Here is an 18,234-nt window from a genome sequence, read left to right as displayed (position 1 = left end):
GGGGTTGAAATGCGAATAATCAACATAGACGTCAGCATTAATGTTTGCAGTGTGCCATCTATTGGAAGTATTTTCTAATGCATGTTGTAATAAAATGCATTGTGTTTGTCATTCCAACAGATGGTGCATCACAAACAACTGTAGTAATAAAATGCATTGCTACAAATACTTGTGATGCGCCATCTATAGGAATGACAAATGCAATGCATGAAATACAGTGAGACAGGAGAGAGTGTCCAATGAAAGCAGGTCTCCCATCAAGAACATTCTGGTTAAGGACCCAGCAGCCCAAGACAGCAAGGGGCTTTTTCCCCAGCTGCCAAACCCGGGGTTCTTTTGTGTGCTATAACGATCAAGTCTCCCTGTCCCGAAGTCAAGATTGAGAAATACTGCTCTACAATACACGACCAGGTGTGTGTGTACACTGTATTGTTAAAAGTCCTGTATCCTCATCTCTCTGTTAAGGCGCTAAGTCACCCAGAGGCCTATGGGGGTCTTAATCTGGGCCTGTAAGAAGGTTAAAGTATTCTTACATACTAATTACCTTTAGAAGTATTAGTTGTAGCATTTCTGCTGAAGCCCACCCTAAACTGGAGAGACCACTCTGGACGCCGAGTCAGTGAGTGTAACGTGCAGCTGAGCTCCAGCGGCCCCTTAAGGAGATTCTGCACATGGAATTCCAAGCCGGTTCCCCCCAGACCATGTTGCTGGGCAGCAGGCCGCCTTTTGCCAGCTTTTATCTGAGCCAAGCTGCTTGTTGTGCTGCTGGCAGCTTGTGCCTTACAGAGTGGCCTTTGTCTTGAAACAATAAACCAGGCTCAAGCAGCTTAATGGCAGCCTCTTGGCTGAGTTACTTGATCTGTTTAATTCAAAGCTGTGAGAGTATGAAAGGCATGAGAGTAAAAGGCGGGAGACGCCGTAATCTGACCGAAGCGGATATCCTGTGCTTCAATTTCATCATTCATTCCTCAGCTTAGAGTTGGCCAGTCCTGGCAGTACTGGGTGTAGAGTAGACACCAGTCGTGGGCTGGTGGCCAGTCTGTCACAGGCTCCATCTTACAGTCACCCTTTCACTTATCGCAATGTGGATGTGGGAGGAAGAGTAGCTGGAGGAAACCCCACACAGACACAGGGAGCACATGCAGACTCCACATGGGTGACATTCAAACCCCAGACTCTGCAGTTATGAACACAAATCATTGAGACCAACAGAAGTATCAATAGATGTTATGGTCTACTGGGGAAAAGTAAGCCCACCCTTGGTCTCAGAAACTGACTTTGCCCCATTTAGCAGAAATAACTTCTTGCACTCTCTGACATCGATTTGGTGACATTTTGGACCAGTCCTCCAGGCAAAGCTGCAAGATATTTGTGGGTTTTCTTGCCTGTCCTGCCTGTTGCAGCATTTTAGCGGGTTTCAGATTTGACCAGGCCAGTCCACGACACTTCATGTCTTCTTTTTGAGCCATTCATTGGTGGATTTGTTCATTTGCTTAAGATCATCATTGTTCTGAAAAGGTCAACTTCTGGTTAAAGTTCAACTTTCAAATGGATGGTTTCACCTTCTGCTCAAAGCACATTTTGATAGGATGCAGAATTCACAGTTGACTCCATGAGAGCCCAGTCCCAGAGGCAGCAACTCAATCCCAAACCAGAAGGTTTCCACCACCAGGCTTCACAGATGGCATGAAGTTCTTCTGCTGAAATGCTGCCAATCATGTCTACTGTTACTCTATTTTTGATTCATCTGTCTAGAGGACGTTGTTCCAGAAGGTCTTGTCTTTGTCTAGATGTTCAATGGCAAACTGTTGTCTTGCTCTGATGTTCTTGATGGACAGCAAAAAGCTTTGCCCTGGCATGTCACACACAAATGTGGACAGACATTACATGCAGGTCATATATGGTCAATAATCTTCCTCTTCTTCTTTCAGCTGCTCTCATTAGGGGTCACCACAGCGAATCATCTTGTTCTATCTCTTCCTGTCCTCGTCATCTTGTTCTGTCACACCCGTCACCTGCATGTCCTCTCTCACCACATCCATAAACCTTCTCTTAGGCCTTCCTCTTCTCCTCTTACCTTGCAGATCTATCATTAGCATCCTTCTCCCAATATACCCAGCATCTCTCCTCTACAAATGTCCAAACCAACGCAATCTCGCCTCTCTGACTTTGTCTCCCAACCGTCCAACCTGAGCTGACCCTCTAATGTCCTCATTTCTAATCCTGTCCATCCTCGTCACACCCAATAAAAATCTTTAACTCTGCCACCTCCAGCTCTGTCACCTGTCATATTTGTCCACATTTCTGTGATGTACCAGGACAAAGCTTTTGCTATCCAACAAGAACAGTAAGTCAGTGAGTCATTATCCAACCTGCTCTATACTAACACAGGGTCACGGGGGTCTGCTGGAGCCAATCCCAGCCAGCCACAGGGCACAAGGGAGGAACAAATCCTGGGCAGGGCGCTAACCCTCGCAGGACACACACACACACACACACACACACACACAGGACAATTTAGGGATGCCAGTCCACCTAACCTGTATGTCTTTGGACTGTGGGAGGAAACAGGAACACCCGGAGGAAACCCACGCAGACACGGGGAGAACATGCAAACTCCACGCAGGGAGGACCCGGGAAGCAAACCACAGGTCTCCTAACTGCAAGGCAGCAGCGCTATCACCGTGCCACCCTCCAACTAGAACATCAATCTCTAATTGTAGATGCAGGCACTTTGATAACAACTGTTCCAGGAGTTACCTGCAGATCTCCCAATGAAACTTTGGGGTTCTAAGAGACTTCTTTTAGTGTTAAACGGTCAGCTCTTGGGGTGCATTTACTGGTCTGGCCAGTCCTGGACAAATTAGCAGTCATCTGAATCGACACCACTTGTAGATGATTATTCCTTACAGTGGAATGAAGGGTTGTAACGTCCACAACTTCTCTTTATCCTCCCACAACTACAAGAAATGGGGGCAACTGACTCCTCCCCTTCTGGGCCCACTGACTACAAAGCCGAGACCCTCAGAGAAGGAGCTGGCTCAATTAAGGAAGAGCAGACCATAAAATGGAGATTCAACTTGAATCTTGAACTCGACCGCTATATCTATCACATAGCGACTTTTACTTCTATCTATCTATCTATCTATCTATCTATCTATCTATCTATCTATCTATCTATCTATCTATCTATCTATCTATCTATCTATCTATCTATCTATCTATTACATAGTGCCTTTCATGTCTATCTGCCTATTATATAGTGCCTTTTACATCTCTCTATCTACAGAACCAATCATTTTTAAGAGTGTGGATTGAAGCTCTTCTTCATGGCTGCATTGGTTTGCCATCATGGCATGGACCTTCTCATCCAGCCATCAACACCGGATTGAAAAGCAGGCGTCTGTGCCGATGCTTCATTTTATCAAGTGCGCATGCACGGGGTTTTGACGGCTCTTACACGTACATGACGGTCGCCACTCGGTTAGAACTGCTTTGTTATTACCATTGCCTCAATAGTTGCAGGTGCCGCAGTTTCAATAAGTTAAAAGCACAAACCCCCGGTTCTCTTCCTAAACCCACCCCCGCCCCCTGTTCCGCGGTCTCTGAGACCACCCTCGGGTCATCGTAACCTCGTCCCACTGTGGTAAAGTCCAGAAGACACGTGGAAGAGGATAGCAAACTGCGATGGGTTATTCAAATAAACCGATCTGGGACTGGAGCCAGCTGGAACGATTCTGCTGACACTGAAGTTGTTGTATTCTTTTATTTTATATACATGTTATTACATGTTGAAGTATACAGAACTTTTCAATGAAGACCGGAACGCAAAGAAATATTAATGTTGAGCGCCTCCGCAGGCCCGCACTGTCTGCACTCCGCACAGCACAATCTTTGACCCAAATGGTCGACGCGACATTTTTTAAACATCACAAACCTGCCAACACTCGGCCTCAAAGCGAATGTCCAATTATATTGTTTTGTATTATTTTCGCATACTAGCGATGTTCGGTCTTAACGTCTGACATCCTACACATTCCAACAGTAACACGAACAGCAACAACGATGATGACGATGATGCCAATAATAAATATCCTCAAACCGCAGCATAGAAGACACAGACATGGCGAAATAAAATGAAACGATCAAAACGGCAGCAGGACTGTGGCTCTCGAGTGAATTGCTAAAAGCTGATTTTCGTCTCCCAAATGAACATACTGTATGTTAAAAACTTGTGTTACAGCTTAGGAAATAGTCGTCCTCTATTACTCCACACCATTTTTGAGATTCGTTCTGGGCACGCAAAAGCAGATGCGCGTTTTATTTATTTATTTATTTATGTATTTTTGGTATGATCGGTAGATTGCATTATTTGCATACACGATTATACGGTAAATAGGAATTGTGGGTAAAGATTCCTACTTGAAGGTAATCATTATAGTCTAAGTTTCACTGAATGTTGTCATAACGCCAAGTTTTCACTTTATTTTATTAATTTAAATGACATGTATATTGTATGTTGGGATAATGTCCTAGAGCCGGCTCTGCATAGCCCATTGGTATTTGACTCTTCTGTTTCTGTAGCCGTGTCATAATAAAATGAAAAAAAAAATAGTTAATTAGTCTTAGGTATTTTATTTTGTTGTAGAGTATGAACTTCACCAAAACTTTGTAAACTGAAAGTAGTAATTAAGTGAACAGAAGTGTGGTGTACAACATTCCTTCTAATCCGTTTCTAGTGGGACCGCTATTAATGTGACACATCTCGCCTACTGTCTGAGCTCTTCCGCGCTTCATCTCAAAGCACAGTGCAGCGTTTGTCAGCCTTTAAGTATTTGCGACCCGAGTTTTCATAACAGTTTTAATCGCCCCCCCCCCCCCCCCCCCCCCCCCCCCCCCCCCCCCCCAACGTTTTTTTTTTGAAAGGAGCCCACTAATACCAATTTGTTCTTTTTTAATTAATGATATATCATAGATGCATATTTTATTATACCTACTTAACTTTTATCGACATTTATCTAACTCTATATTTATTTTTCTAGTATCAGAATGTAGTTTAAGTTCATTTGTTTTGGTTTCAATAGATGTATTTTTCATATTTTCGATTCTTGTTTTCTTTTTTTCACATCTTTGCGCCCCCCTTTTTGTTTCTTCGCGCCCCCCCTAGGGGGGGCCGCCCCACAGTTTGAGAAACACTGGTAGTGGATGATCGAGACGGAATAAATGGGTTACTGTTCATGATCTTGGATGTCTGTGGTTCTTCATTCCTTTCAATTTCGATCACTGCCAAACAAAGTGGGTTACATTTCCATCTACTCATGGTTATTTAAGGAGCCTTCTACAGATCTAAAAGGTTCTTTCTAGAACCTTCATGTGGATGGGTCTTTTGAGAACCAAAAATGGTTCCACTGTGGCATCCCTCTGAAGAACCGCCCTAGCACCCAGTGACGTGCGGTGAGGTTCATGGCTGGTGACTGCTTCAGAGTCACATTTACAAATCTATGAACCGCAAAGAGTCGCTGATTGACTATTCAGTTGGCAGCCAGCCTGCACATTGACTGCTGGTTATGTTTCATATCTCATCTCATTCTTTACACCCATATAGGTAAGGCGCATAATTCGCTAAAAAAGAACGTTACGTTTATAGCAGTGAGAGAGAGCGCATTTGCTCCTCACCTTCCGTGTGTTCTAAATTTGCCGTTGCAATTCCATAATTCATACTCATTCAATACAAATGAAAGTATAGAGAGGTATACAAAACAACGGAATTAAATATTGACTTTAAATAAAATATTTAGTTGTTTTCAAAAGCTTTTAATTCTGACGCTTTAATCAATTTTAATACAGACTGTTCAACAAAGGGATAACAAGAAAAACAAAAGAATATTTTATTTAAGGTCAAAATTTAGTTTTTAAATATTGGATTGTTTTTTTTTTTTCTTCGTCTGATCCCATTTTTTATAAAATTGAAAACCGTTTATGTTCTTACCTTTATTTGTAAGTGAACTCCGTGCATCTATCCTTCTCCACGGAAATCTCCGTCACTTTCTTATAAAAGTCCTCCTTATTTTCCTTTAGTTTTAAAAGTCTTAATCTAATCTTCCATTTTGGCAGTCAGTCGGAACAAATAAAATAAAAATAAACGGAGCGCTGCAGTGCACTTGACTTTCTGATCTCCCTAACTTATTGGCGCCTCAGTGTAGAAGAACAGCAGCAACGAGCACATGTTGGGCTCACATGCGCCCCCTTCAGGGCAGCACGGTACTGTCTGCCTCACCTTGTGCCTTTTCACTGCTGTTTTATGTCTGATCAGCAAGACTAAATATGTCACCCACATTCAGTAAAGATATTGGCCAGACTGTGGAAAGTCAGGGTGTATAATAAACGTGTCTGCAAACATTATATTGGCGACATAGAGAGAGACAGCGACAGGCACTCGTCAATTGCAGGCATCAACCCTGAAGTGTGTGAGGGAGAGCGCAGTCCCAAGGGAGGTGAGGCTCCTCTCTGCCACACATCGAATTTCTCCCTTGTATTTGAACAGGAAATGCGCAAATTTAGCGATTTTGACTATAACAATGATCAAAGTTATTGGAATCATGCAGAAAACAAATTTATAGCACAGACCATGGGACACATTTATTTCATGTTATCATTATTAGTTTTTTTTACTTTTCATGATGACGATCGGCACGGTGCTGCTGCCTCGCAGTTAGGAGACCTGGGTTCGCTTCCCGGGTCCTCCCTGCGTGGAGTTTGCATGTTCTTCCCATGTCTGCGTGGGTTTCCTCCGGGCACTCCGGTTTCCTCCCACAGTCCAAAAACATGCAGGTTAGGTGGATTGGCGTTTCTAAATTGGCCCTAGTGTGTGCTTGGTGTGTGTGTGTGTCCTGCGGTGGGTTGGCACCCTGCCTGGGATTGGTTCCTGCCTTGTGCCCTGTGTTGGCTGGGATTGGCTCCAGCAGACCCCCGTGACCCTGTGTTCGGATTTAGCGGGTTGGAAAATAGATGGATGGATGACAGGGGAGGCCTTCCCTGACCGCACATCCCTGCTGGGATTTTCATTTTTAATATTGTGGGTCTCGAAATCAGGTTGATTGATTTTTTTTTGTACTTTTTATTTACTTCTTTTAAAAGACATTTTTGTTTCTTAAATATCTGCTGTGTGTGACGTGTGACTGACGTCCGTGCACGTGGCACATTCAGGCCCAAGACGCGGACACGAGCGTGCTCGGCTCTCTGATATTTAAAAGAGGAATATACTGAACACTACACAAAAAACTACAACTTAAAGTGACCCCCCTCACAGAAAAGTGAACCGTATATTTGTATAGAATGTTTCTCTCTTTTAAGGGTACACTCTTAAAAATAAAAGTGCCAGACTGCAGGGTCTTCGGAGCGATGCCATACAGAGGTTCCCATGAGACCCAATCCATGCGAAGGTTCCATAAAGCGTCCTGGATTGCCATTTCCACGAACTCAGTCACGTGCCGCACTACTTGACCCAGTCGATCACCAGTCAGTCCAAGGTCCCCTTCCTAACATACAAGGTGGTCTTTGCATGAAGAGCTGGCTGCTTTGCCGACGACCGCCTTCTCACGCTGACCTTGCGCTAAAACTCACGGCAATTAGATCGCCAATAAGCAACAGGATGACTGACCTCTAAAAGATAAAAGCCCCTGAGCAACCAAAAAATAAGCCCACCATCCTCCCGCGTTCCCACGGTTAGCCACTAACCGTCCAATAAAATGGAAGCACTAGTGGCGCATGTGTCACCAGACAGGTAACGAAGTGACTCCCGAAGATGATGCGCAGGGCGGCGGACAGCCCACCTTTACAAAACACGCCCCTTTGCTTTGTCAAGTTGATTAAAGCAAATCAAAAGTTCTGATAGCTGCAGAGGTAGGAAGCCAAAATGTCCCACCTGCCCGCTGCTCACTGAACAGGGACTGGGATTGCATGAAAGTAAAGTCCGAGGAGCACAGCGGCGCCAAAGGACTTCAGAAAAGGACGGGCCAAAATCTGTCACGAGCGGGAATCACATTATTTTTCTTGTCATAAAATATAAGTTCGTTATAAAAAGAAAAAGAAAGAAAGAAAGTCATAACGACGCAAATGGCGTCATCTTCTCTTAAAACACCTGGTTGTTTATTGGCACTTTTTGGTTCTTTAATGGGTTGTGTGGTTCCTTGTTGTTCCATTGCTTGAGAAAGCACCATTTTATTTTGGGACGAGTTGTTCTCCAATCCAGGTGGTTCGTCGTGTGGTGGGTGCGGCGACGCGCTCCCAACAATCTCTCTTTCCATATGTAGTTGCTTCCTAATACAAAGAAAAAATTAAAAAGAAAGACATGACATCTTTCATGTATGGTGGCTACTTATATAGCAGGACACTAATAGGTTAAAAAAACTTGATTTATCATCATCAGGAGTCCTTTTAAAAGAGGGACCCATTGGTATTTAGTAAATCCGTTATCTTTATTCGAGGTTATTTCCTGTATGGAGTCTCTTACAGATCTAAATGAATGCAGGTTCTTTCTGGAACCTTCATACGGACGGGTCTTTTGGGAACCAAATCCAAAATGTTTTTTTCGGTGCCTTCGCAACGCTCTGGCACCTTCATTATTAAGAGTGTCATTTTTTCTTTTTTTTTTTAATTTGCACATCTGTTCTGGATGAATTTTGTTAACGCGAATTTAAAACGCACTTACAAACAGCGAAGATAAAGTTAGCGCCAGCTTTTAGATGATACGTGCGAGACGCCAGCCCATCGCAAAGAACAAACGCCCAAAAAACATCCGTTATTTCACCCGCGGGCTTATATACAGCGCAGTTAGAGCATTAATAGTATTGTACTGGCCGGTGTCAGTAGCGCGTGCTCACGAGATAGCTACACGGGCCAGTAGCGCGCGCGCTCGCGAGATAGCTACACGGGCCAGTAGCGCGCGCGCTCACGAGATAGCGACACAGGCCAGTAGCGCGCGCTCACGAGATGGCGACACGGGCCAGTAGCGCGTGATCACGGGCCAATGTCTCGTTTCAATAGGCCAGTGCTTCGCCTTGCATTACAGGTTACTGAAGTGTCCTCACACACTCCATATATATAGCACGCCGGGCTGAGGAGCAGTATGCACCCCCTAATGGCACAGGACGCTCATTACAATAGCCAGTGGGCATTAATATGCAAGTGCAGTTGCCGTTATAACAATATTTTTTTGAATATGAACAGCGTTACACCCACAATAGTAATGTTTGCAATGTTTGAATTATAAGGAATGCAAAGTGCTGCATGTTCGTTCTGTTTGCCAGTTAATTAATTTGTATTTTTACCTAAAACGTTTCTTTTTGCAACTAAGGGAAACACAACAGTACACTCCGTGCTCTAACCCCCTCTCCTTAAACACTGAAAAACGTATAACCTCCATTCAACTTAAAATAATTAAGGTAATGATTCACACTTAATATTTTCAATCTGAACCAATTTAATTCTTTTTATCTTATTGAACCCACAATTTTTAAGTTGAGGCAAATCATTTAGAGTGATTGGGTGCAATTCACTTGTTTTATGCTGAAGTAAATCTATTTTTTTAAGTTTTTACAATTTAAAATGGTTTATTGGCCGTAACCTGTTTTTATGCTATTAGAAATATTATGAACATAACACATTCCAATGCTGTACTTTTTACATTTATTTAAAAATCTAGTGCAAATACACAAGCATTTTGCAGTGTAAATACGAGATATAAAACAAACAATTATTAAACGTTTCTACAGCTTTCTTGAATATTTTATTACGAGTTCTTATACTTAAAATTAACAGTTGAGAAACTGGGTTACTTACCAGAAATCCTCCGTTATAAAAGTCTGCTGCTGAAAATGACGAGACCTGTATAGTCACGTCCACTCCACTCGGGAAAGCCAGCATGATGGAAAGTTCAACCGGAAGAAAATACAAACGGCCTCTTGCACACAGCACACAAACAACCTAAAATATTAGGTTAACTGAAATAGGATTGTTATGTTTATTCCCTCCACCATAACTTACTTTGGTACAAACATTTTTTTTTACTTTGATTGAGATCTGAAACCAAATATTTCAAGCTACAGTGTCATCTCCAGACAGAAGAGCAGCTTCAGCGACAGACTGCTGTCACCGTCCTGCTCCACTGACAGACTGAGGAGATCATTCCTCCACCACACTATGCGACTCCTCAATTCCACCCGGGGGGGTAAACGTTAACATTATACAAAGTTATTGTCTGTCTGTATACCTGCATTGTTATCACTCTTTAATTTAATATTTTCTTCATCAGTATGCTGCTGCTGGAGTATGGGAATTTCCCCCTGGGATTAATAAAGTATCTATCTATCTATCTATCTATCTATCTATCTATCTATCTATCTATCTATCTATCTATCTATCTATCTATCTATCTATCTATCTATCTATCTATCTATCTATCTATCTATCTATCTAATCCTGCCTACTATACCAAAATCTATCTATCTATCTATCTATCTATCTATCTATCTATCTATCTATCTATCTATCTATCTATCTATCTATCTATCTATCTATCTATCTATCTATCTATCTATCTATCCATCTAATCCTGCCTACTATACCAAATCTATCTATCTATCTATCTATCTATCTATCTATCTATCTATCTATCTATCTATCTATCTATCTATCTATCTATCTATCTATCTATCTATCTATCTATCTAATCCTGCCTACTATACCAAAATCTATCTATCTATCTATCTATCTATCTATCTATCTATCTATCTATCTATCTATCTATCTATCTATCTATCTATCTATCTATCTATCTATCTATCTATCTATCTATCTCTATCTTGCCTGAAGAAGAGGCCTGAGTTGCCTCGAAAGCTTGCATATTGTAATCTTTTTAGTTAGCCAATGAAAGGTGTCATTTTGCATGGCTTTTCTCTACATTCATAATGGCTAACACGGTACAACACCCTACTATCTACAACACTAAATGACTAATCTTAAGTTGCTTGAAAGAGAAAATTTACGTTGAATGAACAACATCAATGTTATACTTTTTTCAGTGTATAACAGCAAACAGTTCACTTCCCGTTTTGCCATCCTTTATAATTTGTGTGCGCATACCTGATACGTGCATTCCCAGTCTCCGAATAAACGATCAAATGAATCTGCCCTCAATCACTGTACACTGCTACAAAAATGTAAAAAACGCACCTGCGTATTCCACCCGCGCACTGTCACCTGTTTTAGGAACGCGCCACAAAGCCATGCGCCTTGAAGAAATAACAGCTGAAAACCTGAATACCCACCGAGTTTGTGGCTGCAGGGTTACCATGTTCAATGAATTAAAAAAACACACACAAAAAAAAAAACAATAGACGCTATATAGCTGCGGACCTCCAGAGCTCCACTCCATTAATTCTTGCTTTAAAGTGATAACCCCTGGTTACACTATGGTTAATACAAGTAAACCAAGTGACTAAAACCTGCAATCTAATTGGCCGTCCTGGACCTATCACAAAAAAAAGAGGACATCTAATGGAAAACTTACCTTTATTTCCAGTGGAAGCATGTAAAGTGAAAACAGTAAAGGTGCCAGTACTGAGCCCTGCGGGACACCATATTGAACTTCTGTGTGTAATGATGGAGTCCTGTCAGCACACATTTCTGTACATATTGGAATCAATTTGATAAATAAGAACTAAACCAGGTGAACACAGTCACTGCTTGTGAGCCCAACATCATTTTCTAGCCTGTGCAGTGTCACACACGTGCGAGTAGGGGGACGTTGTGTGGACCAAGTAAAGGTAATTCCACGCCAGGCCAGGGGAGGGCGGGGTGCACTAAACCTTCTCCTGTTATCTCTACAGACCAGCCATGGGAAAACCTATCTGAGTCAGTGATGACACATCCAGTTCCGACGCCCAGAAGAGCATCACTTCCGGTCCCGGCACACAGAGTGATGTCAGAAGGTCATCACTTCCCTATCTGATCACTTAAAGCCGCCATCTTTCCCAACCCTCGTCAGTTCTATCTTGGACTCAGTGCTATCAACAGCTCTGTATTATTCAAAAAAACCATTTGCAGCTAGGAATATTATATGGGTGGCTGCTCCAAACCTTTTTACATGTGTCGAGTCTGTTCCAGTAAAATAGAATGGTCAATGGTGTCAAACGCTGCGCTTAAGTCTAACAACATAATGACAGTGAAGTACAGTAGATGTGGAGGATGTTTTGATCTCCATGCTCCACGGAGCCCACTTCCACAGTCAGGATTGTGTTCTTTTGATGTTTCCAGTGCCTTTAATACCATTCTGCCTCATCGACTGATAAAAAATTGCCCCCACAATCTCCTGGAGTACCTGACCAACAAACACCAGTTTGTGAGGATGAGGGACTGTGTGTCTGAAATGATGATGTGTAACAATGGAGCACCTCGGGGGTCTGTCCTGCCTCCCTTCATGTTCACCCTTTACACAACAGATGTCCAGTACAATTAGCAGTGCTTGGCACCTACAGAATTTTTCAGAGGACTTCTCCATCATAGGCAGCATTAATAATAATGAAGATGAGTCGGAGTACAGGAAAGTCATGGAGGACTCTGTCTTGTGGTGCAGGGAAAACAACCTGCAATTCACCACAGCAACACAAAAGAACCGGTGGTGGACTTCCAGTGTGCCAAGAAGCCTCTGAGACCAAGGGGATGACGTGGAAATGGTGCAGAGCTACAAGTACCAGCAAACTGGACTGATCTGACAGCACAGTGTCTCTGAACATGAAGAGTCAGAGCTGACTGGACTTGCTGAGGAGATCTTCTGATGTGTGGCAGCAACTTGCTGGAAATGTTCTGTCAGTCCATAGTAGCCAGTGTGGTGGACTACACTGCAGTCTCCTGGAGAAGCCACCTGAGCACAAATGAAGCAAACAGGAAAGCCATCTCCATTACAGGGAGAACCCCGGACACACTGGAAGCTGTTGTGGAAAAGATGATGATGGCAAAATTGGATGTCATCATGAAAAATTCCCCCCAGGAGGCGCTCTCGTGGAGCACTTTTAGCTACAGGAATGCTCATTCCACCATAATGTGCTAAGAAACACATCTAGGGGACTTTTCTGCCCACTTCTATCAAGAAATTAAATGCTTAAATTAAATTAAATGCTATTGATTGATTGATTGGCTGTATTTTCTGTCCTGTGAGTCTGCATTCTTGTTTTTTATGTTTCTGCCGCTGTATGCATTTACATTTCTTCTTGGGATTAATAAAGTGTATCTAATCTAAAAGAGGACCTGTCCCGCTAAACGAGGACGTATGGTATCCCTGCTTGTGGATCGTGAATATCAGACACCTTAGTAACCTGGCCGATCCTTCGACATTTGTCGGCTGGGTGGTTGTAGATTTCCGTGCACAAAAGTAGCATGAATGGCAAACCTAATGTCACGTACTAAGAAGGTGTGTGTCTCTTCAAGTAAGGCTGAGGTTTTATTATTATGGGATGTTGTCATAGGCTGAAGAAAAATAAAGATGTCGAAATGGTTTCAGATTCAATTCAAAGTACCTTAAGTTAATGTCACACACAGTGAATCGTTGAACCCTGCTTTGTGACCCCATTCTTACTCTGTGCCGACTGCGCATGCTCGTGATGTTCGCCGAGTCTAAAAGCAGGCGGGCCAATGTCACCAAACGTGAGTCCAGAGCGCCCTCTAGCGTCGCCGCGAGATAAACGCTGCGGTAGTAAAGCAGTGGACGCGTTTGCTGGAAAGTAACACAGCCTGCGATGAACTGTAAAATGAAATGAGCACAGTTTTTAACGGTCGTTGACTAAACCACAGAACCACGCACGAGTCCACCATTTGGAATTTGGCCTCGGGTGAAAGAAACGCGGTTGTTTGACCCAATGGGACTGGTCGACCCCGTAGTTCGATAGGCGGAAAGAGTAAGAGAGAGTAGCGCGTCAGACGAGCAGGAAAGGCCGGGGATTGAAACCGGGCCTGTGCTCCAAAGGTAAGCAGTGTTTGTTTCCCACTTGGCGTCTCACACGTGCTTTTATGACAGTGAATGACAAAATGGGTTTTCAACAAACTGAACGTCGACTATCAGGTTGTTTCGAGCGAACTGGGGTGGCTGGCGATGCGAAAAAGCATTTAAGGGGAAATAAATGGCTTTTTGATGTAATTTGTCTGTGTATCAAGCAGGACTCGCCTGATACCGTTAACTGTTTCATTTGATTATTTGTTACTAAGAACATGAAGAAATGGTCGCGACCCTCGTGACAGAGGTCGAGGGGTCCTGGAGGTGCCGCAGCACATTAACGGTAATTCAGTGTCATGCCACCCAAGTCTTACTTCATTCGTAAAGTCCAGACTCAGCCAGGTTTTTATGGTGTACCGAGCATTTATTGAATAACAATATTTTTTAACACATCCCGTTTAGACTAAACTCCTCAACTGACCAACAGTCCCGGTAATCTGTGCCCCCAAAGCATCATGGGAGTTGTAGTGCTTATCAGCCGTTTACTTTTACACCGAACAGCTATAACATTATGACCACCCGTCTATTATTGAGAAGGTCCCCCTTTTTGCTGCCCTGTCCCGTCGAGGCATGGACTTCACTAGATCTTTGAAGGCATGCTGTGGTATCGGGTACCAAGCTGTCCGTTGTAGATCCTTGAGGTCCCGTATGTTGTGAGGTGGGGCTTCCAGCACATCCCACAGATTTTCGATTGCAGTGAGATCTGGAGAATATGGAGGTCAAGTTTAACCCTCATACTCATTGTTGTGTTCTTCAAGCCATTCTTGAATCATTTTTACAGGGTGCTGAAAAGAGGCCCGTGCCATCGGAGAATACCGCTTCCTTGAAGGGGTATACTTGGTCAGCAACTAGGTTTAGGTAGGTGGTATGTGTCAAAGCAACATCCGCATGAATGGCAGGACACTGCCCAAAGCATCAGACTGCCTCTGCCGGCTTGCCTTCTTCCCATAGTGCACCTTGGTGCCAGGCAAGTAACACTCGCGCACCCGGCCATCCACATGATGTAAAAGAAACTGTGATTCATTTAGCATTGTGTCGAATACAATACAATACAGTTTATTTTTGTATAGCCCAAAATCACACAAGAAGGGCTTTAACAGGCCCTGCCTCTTGATAGCCCCCCAGCCTTAACTCTCTAAGAAGACAAGAAACAACTCCCAAAAAAAACCTTGTAGGGAAAAATGGAAGAAACCTCCGGAAAGGCAGTTCAAAGAGAGACCCCTTTCCAGGTAGGTTGGGCATGCAGTGGGTGTCAAAAGAAGGGGGTCAATACAATACAATACACAGAACAAATCCTCAATAAAAAATAAATTTTTTTGAAGTACGGAGCAGAATTTAACAGTAGATGATATCACATAATAAGATTTGGATCATTTTAGACTCCTGGAGACCTCATCCATCAAGCTGCCTGGCTGCCTGCCAATCCGATGAAAGGACCCCCCTTTCTCATGATTCCTGCGATCCTCCATCAGGGATGACTTTACCTTAGGCAGGCAAAACAACTTGGCAGGTGGGCCGTGGCACCAAGTGCCACATTTGAGTACCAAGAAGAGAAACAGAAGAGGTGAGGGTTAGTATCCAATTCTAGCTATCATGTTACTTATGTTTTAGTGCTAATGACTAACAACGGAGATGCAGTCTGTACAGTTAATCAGCAGCTCTAGTCAGGGTGTGCTAAACTGAAGTAGTGAGTCTACAGCCGGGATTTAAAAGCTGAGACTGAAGGAGCATCTCTTATAGTAGCAGGCAGACCACTCCACAGTTTAGGGGCCCTGTAACTAAAAGCTCGACCTCCCACCGTTATTTTATTAATCCTTGGAATCCTAAGCAGACCAGCATGTTGAGATCTTAACGTGCGCTCAGGTTTGTAAGTCCTGATAAGTTCAAGACAAGTAAGCCGGACCTCGACCATTTAATGCTTTATATTTTAAAAGAAGGATTTTGAAATCTGCCCTAAACTTAACCGAGAGCCAGTGTAAGGATTTAAGAACTGGAGTTATGTGTTCAGATTTTCTTGTTCTTGTAATAATTCTTGCAGCCACATTTTGGATTAACTGGAGGCTGTATAAAGAACAGTTTGAACATCCAGTGAACACCGCATTGCAGTAGTCAATCCTACTAGAGATAAATGCATGAATTAATTTCTCAAGGCGCTTTCTAAATAAAAGGATTCTAATTTCCTAACATTTTTAAGATGGAAGAAACATGTTTTGGACAACTTTGTAATATGCGCTTTAAATGACATGCTAGAGTCAAAGATAACTCCTAGATTGCGGGCTGATTCAGTAAAATTAATTGGGATTCCAACTGAGTTAAATGAAGACAAAATATTGTTATGATCAGCGTCATTCCCTCCAATAATTAACATCTCTGTTTTATCTCTATTTAAAGACTAGTCGTTCTCATTCATCCACTCCTTTAATTCGCTAAAACAAATAAAGACAACATTGGAGAAACTTCATCTGATTTAAATGAAAGGTATAACTGGGTGTCATCTGCATACGAGTGAAAATTAACATTATGTTTCCTAATGACAGATCCCAGTGGAAGCATGTAAAGTGAAAACAGTAAAGGTCCGAGTACTGAGCCCTGCGGGACACCATATCTCACTTCTGTGTATAATGATGGAGTACTGTCAGCACATTTCTGTACATATTGGAATCGATTTGATAAGTAAGAACTAAGCCAAGCGAGCACAGTGCCTGTAAGCCCAACATCATTTTCTAGCCTGTGTAGTAAAATAGAATGGTCGATGGTGTCAAATGCTGCACTTAAGTCTAACAACATAATTACAGTGGAGTTTCCTTCATCGGAGGATATCAGAATGTCGTTTACAACCCGCGTTAGTGTCGTTTTTGTACTATGACCAGTGCGAAAACCAGACTGGAATTTCTCAAATAAATTGTAATGCGTAAGGTGTGACTGAAGCTGACTGGCGACTACTTTTTCTAGTATTTTAGTGAGAAATGGTAGATTTGAAATAGGCCTATAATTATTTAGTATGTGTGGGTCAAGGTCTGACTTTTTAAGTAATGGTTTAATGACTGACACTTTTAGTGTATCAGGTACTGTGCCATGCAATAATGAACTACTGATAATGTTTAGAAGAGGCGCTGGAAGAACATCCATTGCACTTTTTACTAGTTTTGTTGGCACTGGATCAGGGAACAAGTAGTGGGCTTCATTTTAGAAATTAAAGTTAAGACTTCCTGCTCAGTTACAGGATTAAAATTACTAAAGTGCTGAATGCAATGTGAGACAGGGTCTGCTAAGCTAGTATTTGGTTTGTAGTGTGATGCAGAGATCTGGGATCTTATATTTTTAATTTTCTCATTGAAGAAGTTCATAAAGTCTGTACTGTTAATATCTGTTGGTATTTTGCACTGTTGATCTGAATTTCTATTTGTTAATTTAGCCACTGTTCTAAACAGTACCCGAGGATTTTTATTATTGTTATCTATTAATGTAGAATAGTATTCTGAGCGAGCTTTAAAGAGGGCTTTTTTATATTTATTAACACTCTCTGTCCATGCAATTTGAAAGACCTGTAGCTTTGTTGTTCTCCATCTGCGCTCCAGTTTTCGACACTCTAATTTTTCGAGTGTTTCATTAAACCAGGGAGAGTTTCTATGCGCTTTGATCACTTTTGTTTTAAGGGGAGCCACTGTGTCCAGAGCATCTCTCAAGGTCACATTATAATGTCATGTTAGCTGATCTCAATTGTTTTCCACAATTACACTCGACTTACTCAAAGTATCTATAAATTTTGAAGCAGAATTACAATCTAGCTGTCACACTGTCTTTGTTTTAATCTGGGAGTGTGTTGACAAGGGCAGGACTAAATCAAAAGAGATTAAGTAGTGATCGGAAATAACTTCATTTAATGGAGTGATAATTAAATTTTGAATTTCACCTTTGTAAGTTATAATTAAATCTAATGTGTGGTTATGATTATGAGTTGGACCTTTGACAATCTGACAAAATCCTACTGAATTTAACAAATAAGTAAAACATTTGCTAAAAGTGTCAGTTTCCACATCAATGTGTACATTAAAATCCCCATCAGTACTAAGTGATCATAATTTATGGCCAAATCAGATAGAAGGTTCTGTTTTAATATTTAAAATGAATGCCTCAAAGGATGTAAAGTTGCCTAAATTTTTAGAAGTGATTTGCATTTTGTTACA

General features: G+C 42.2%; 1 protein-coding gene across 2 annotated transcripts in view; it reads left to right on the top strand.

Annotated features, from left to right (window-relative positions):
* Positions 1-13,699: 13,699 nt before the first annotated feature.
* The window catches only part of tbc1d7 (TBC1 domain family, member 7), a 38,508-nt gene continuing 33,973 nt past the window's right edge, over positions 13,700-18,234 (top strand). The window contains exon 1 of one of the 2 annotated variants that reach the window (XM_051929015.1): positions 13,700-14,020. The gene's annotated coding sequence lies outside the window, so the exon portion shown is untranslated. The remainder of the gene's footprint in view (positions 14,021-18,234) is intronic. The other variant, XM_028790844.2, reaches the window with a different exon arrangement.

Source organism: Erpetoichthys calabaricus, chromosome 6 (genome assembly GCF_900747795.2).
Source record: "Erpetoichthys calabaricus chromosome 6, fErpCal1.3, whole genome shotgun sequence".
Taxonomy (NCBI): domain Eukaryota; kingdom Metazoa; phylum Chordata; class Cladistia; order Polypteriformes; family Polypteridae; genus Erpetoichthys; species Erpetoichthys calabaricus.
Note: the sequence above shows the minus strand (reverse complement) of the source record. Positions and strands in the feature narration are given on the sequence as shown.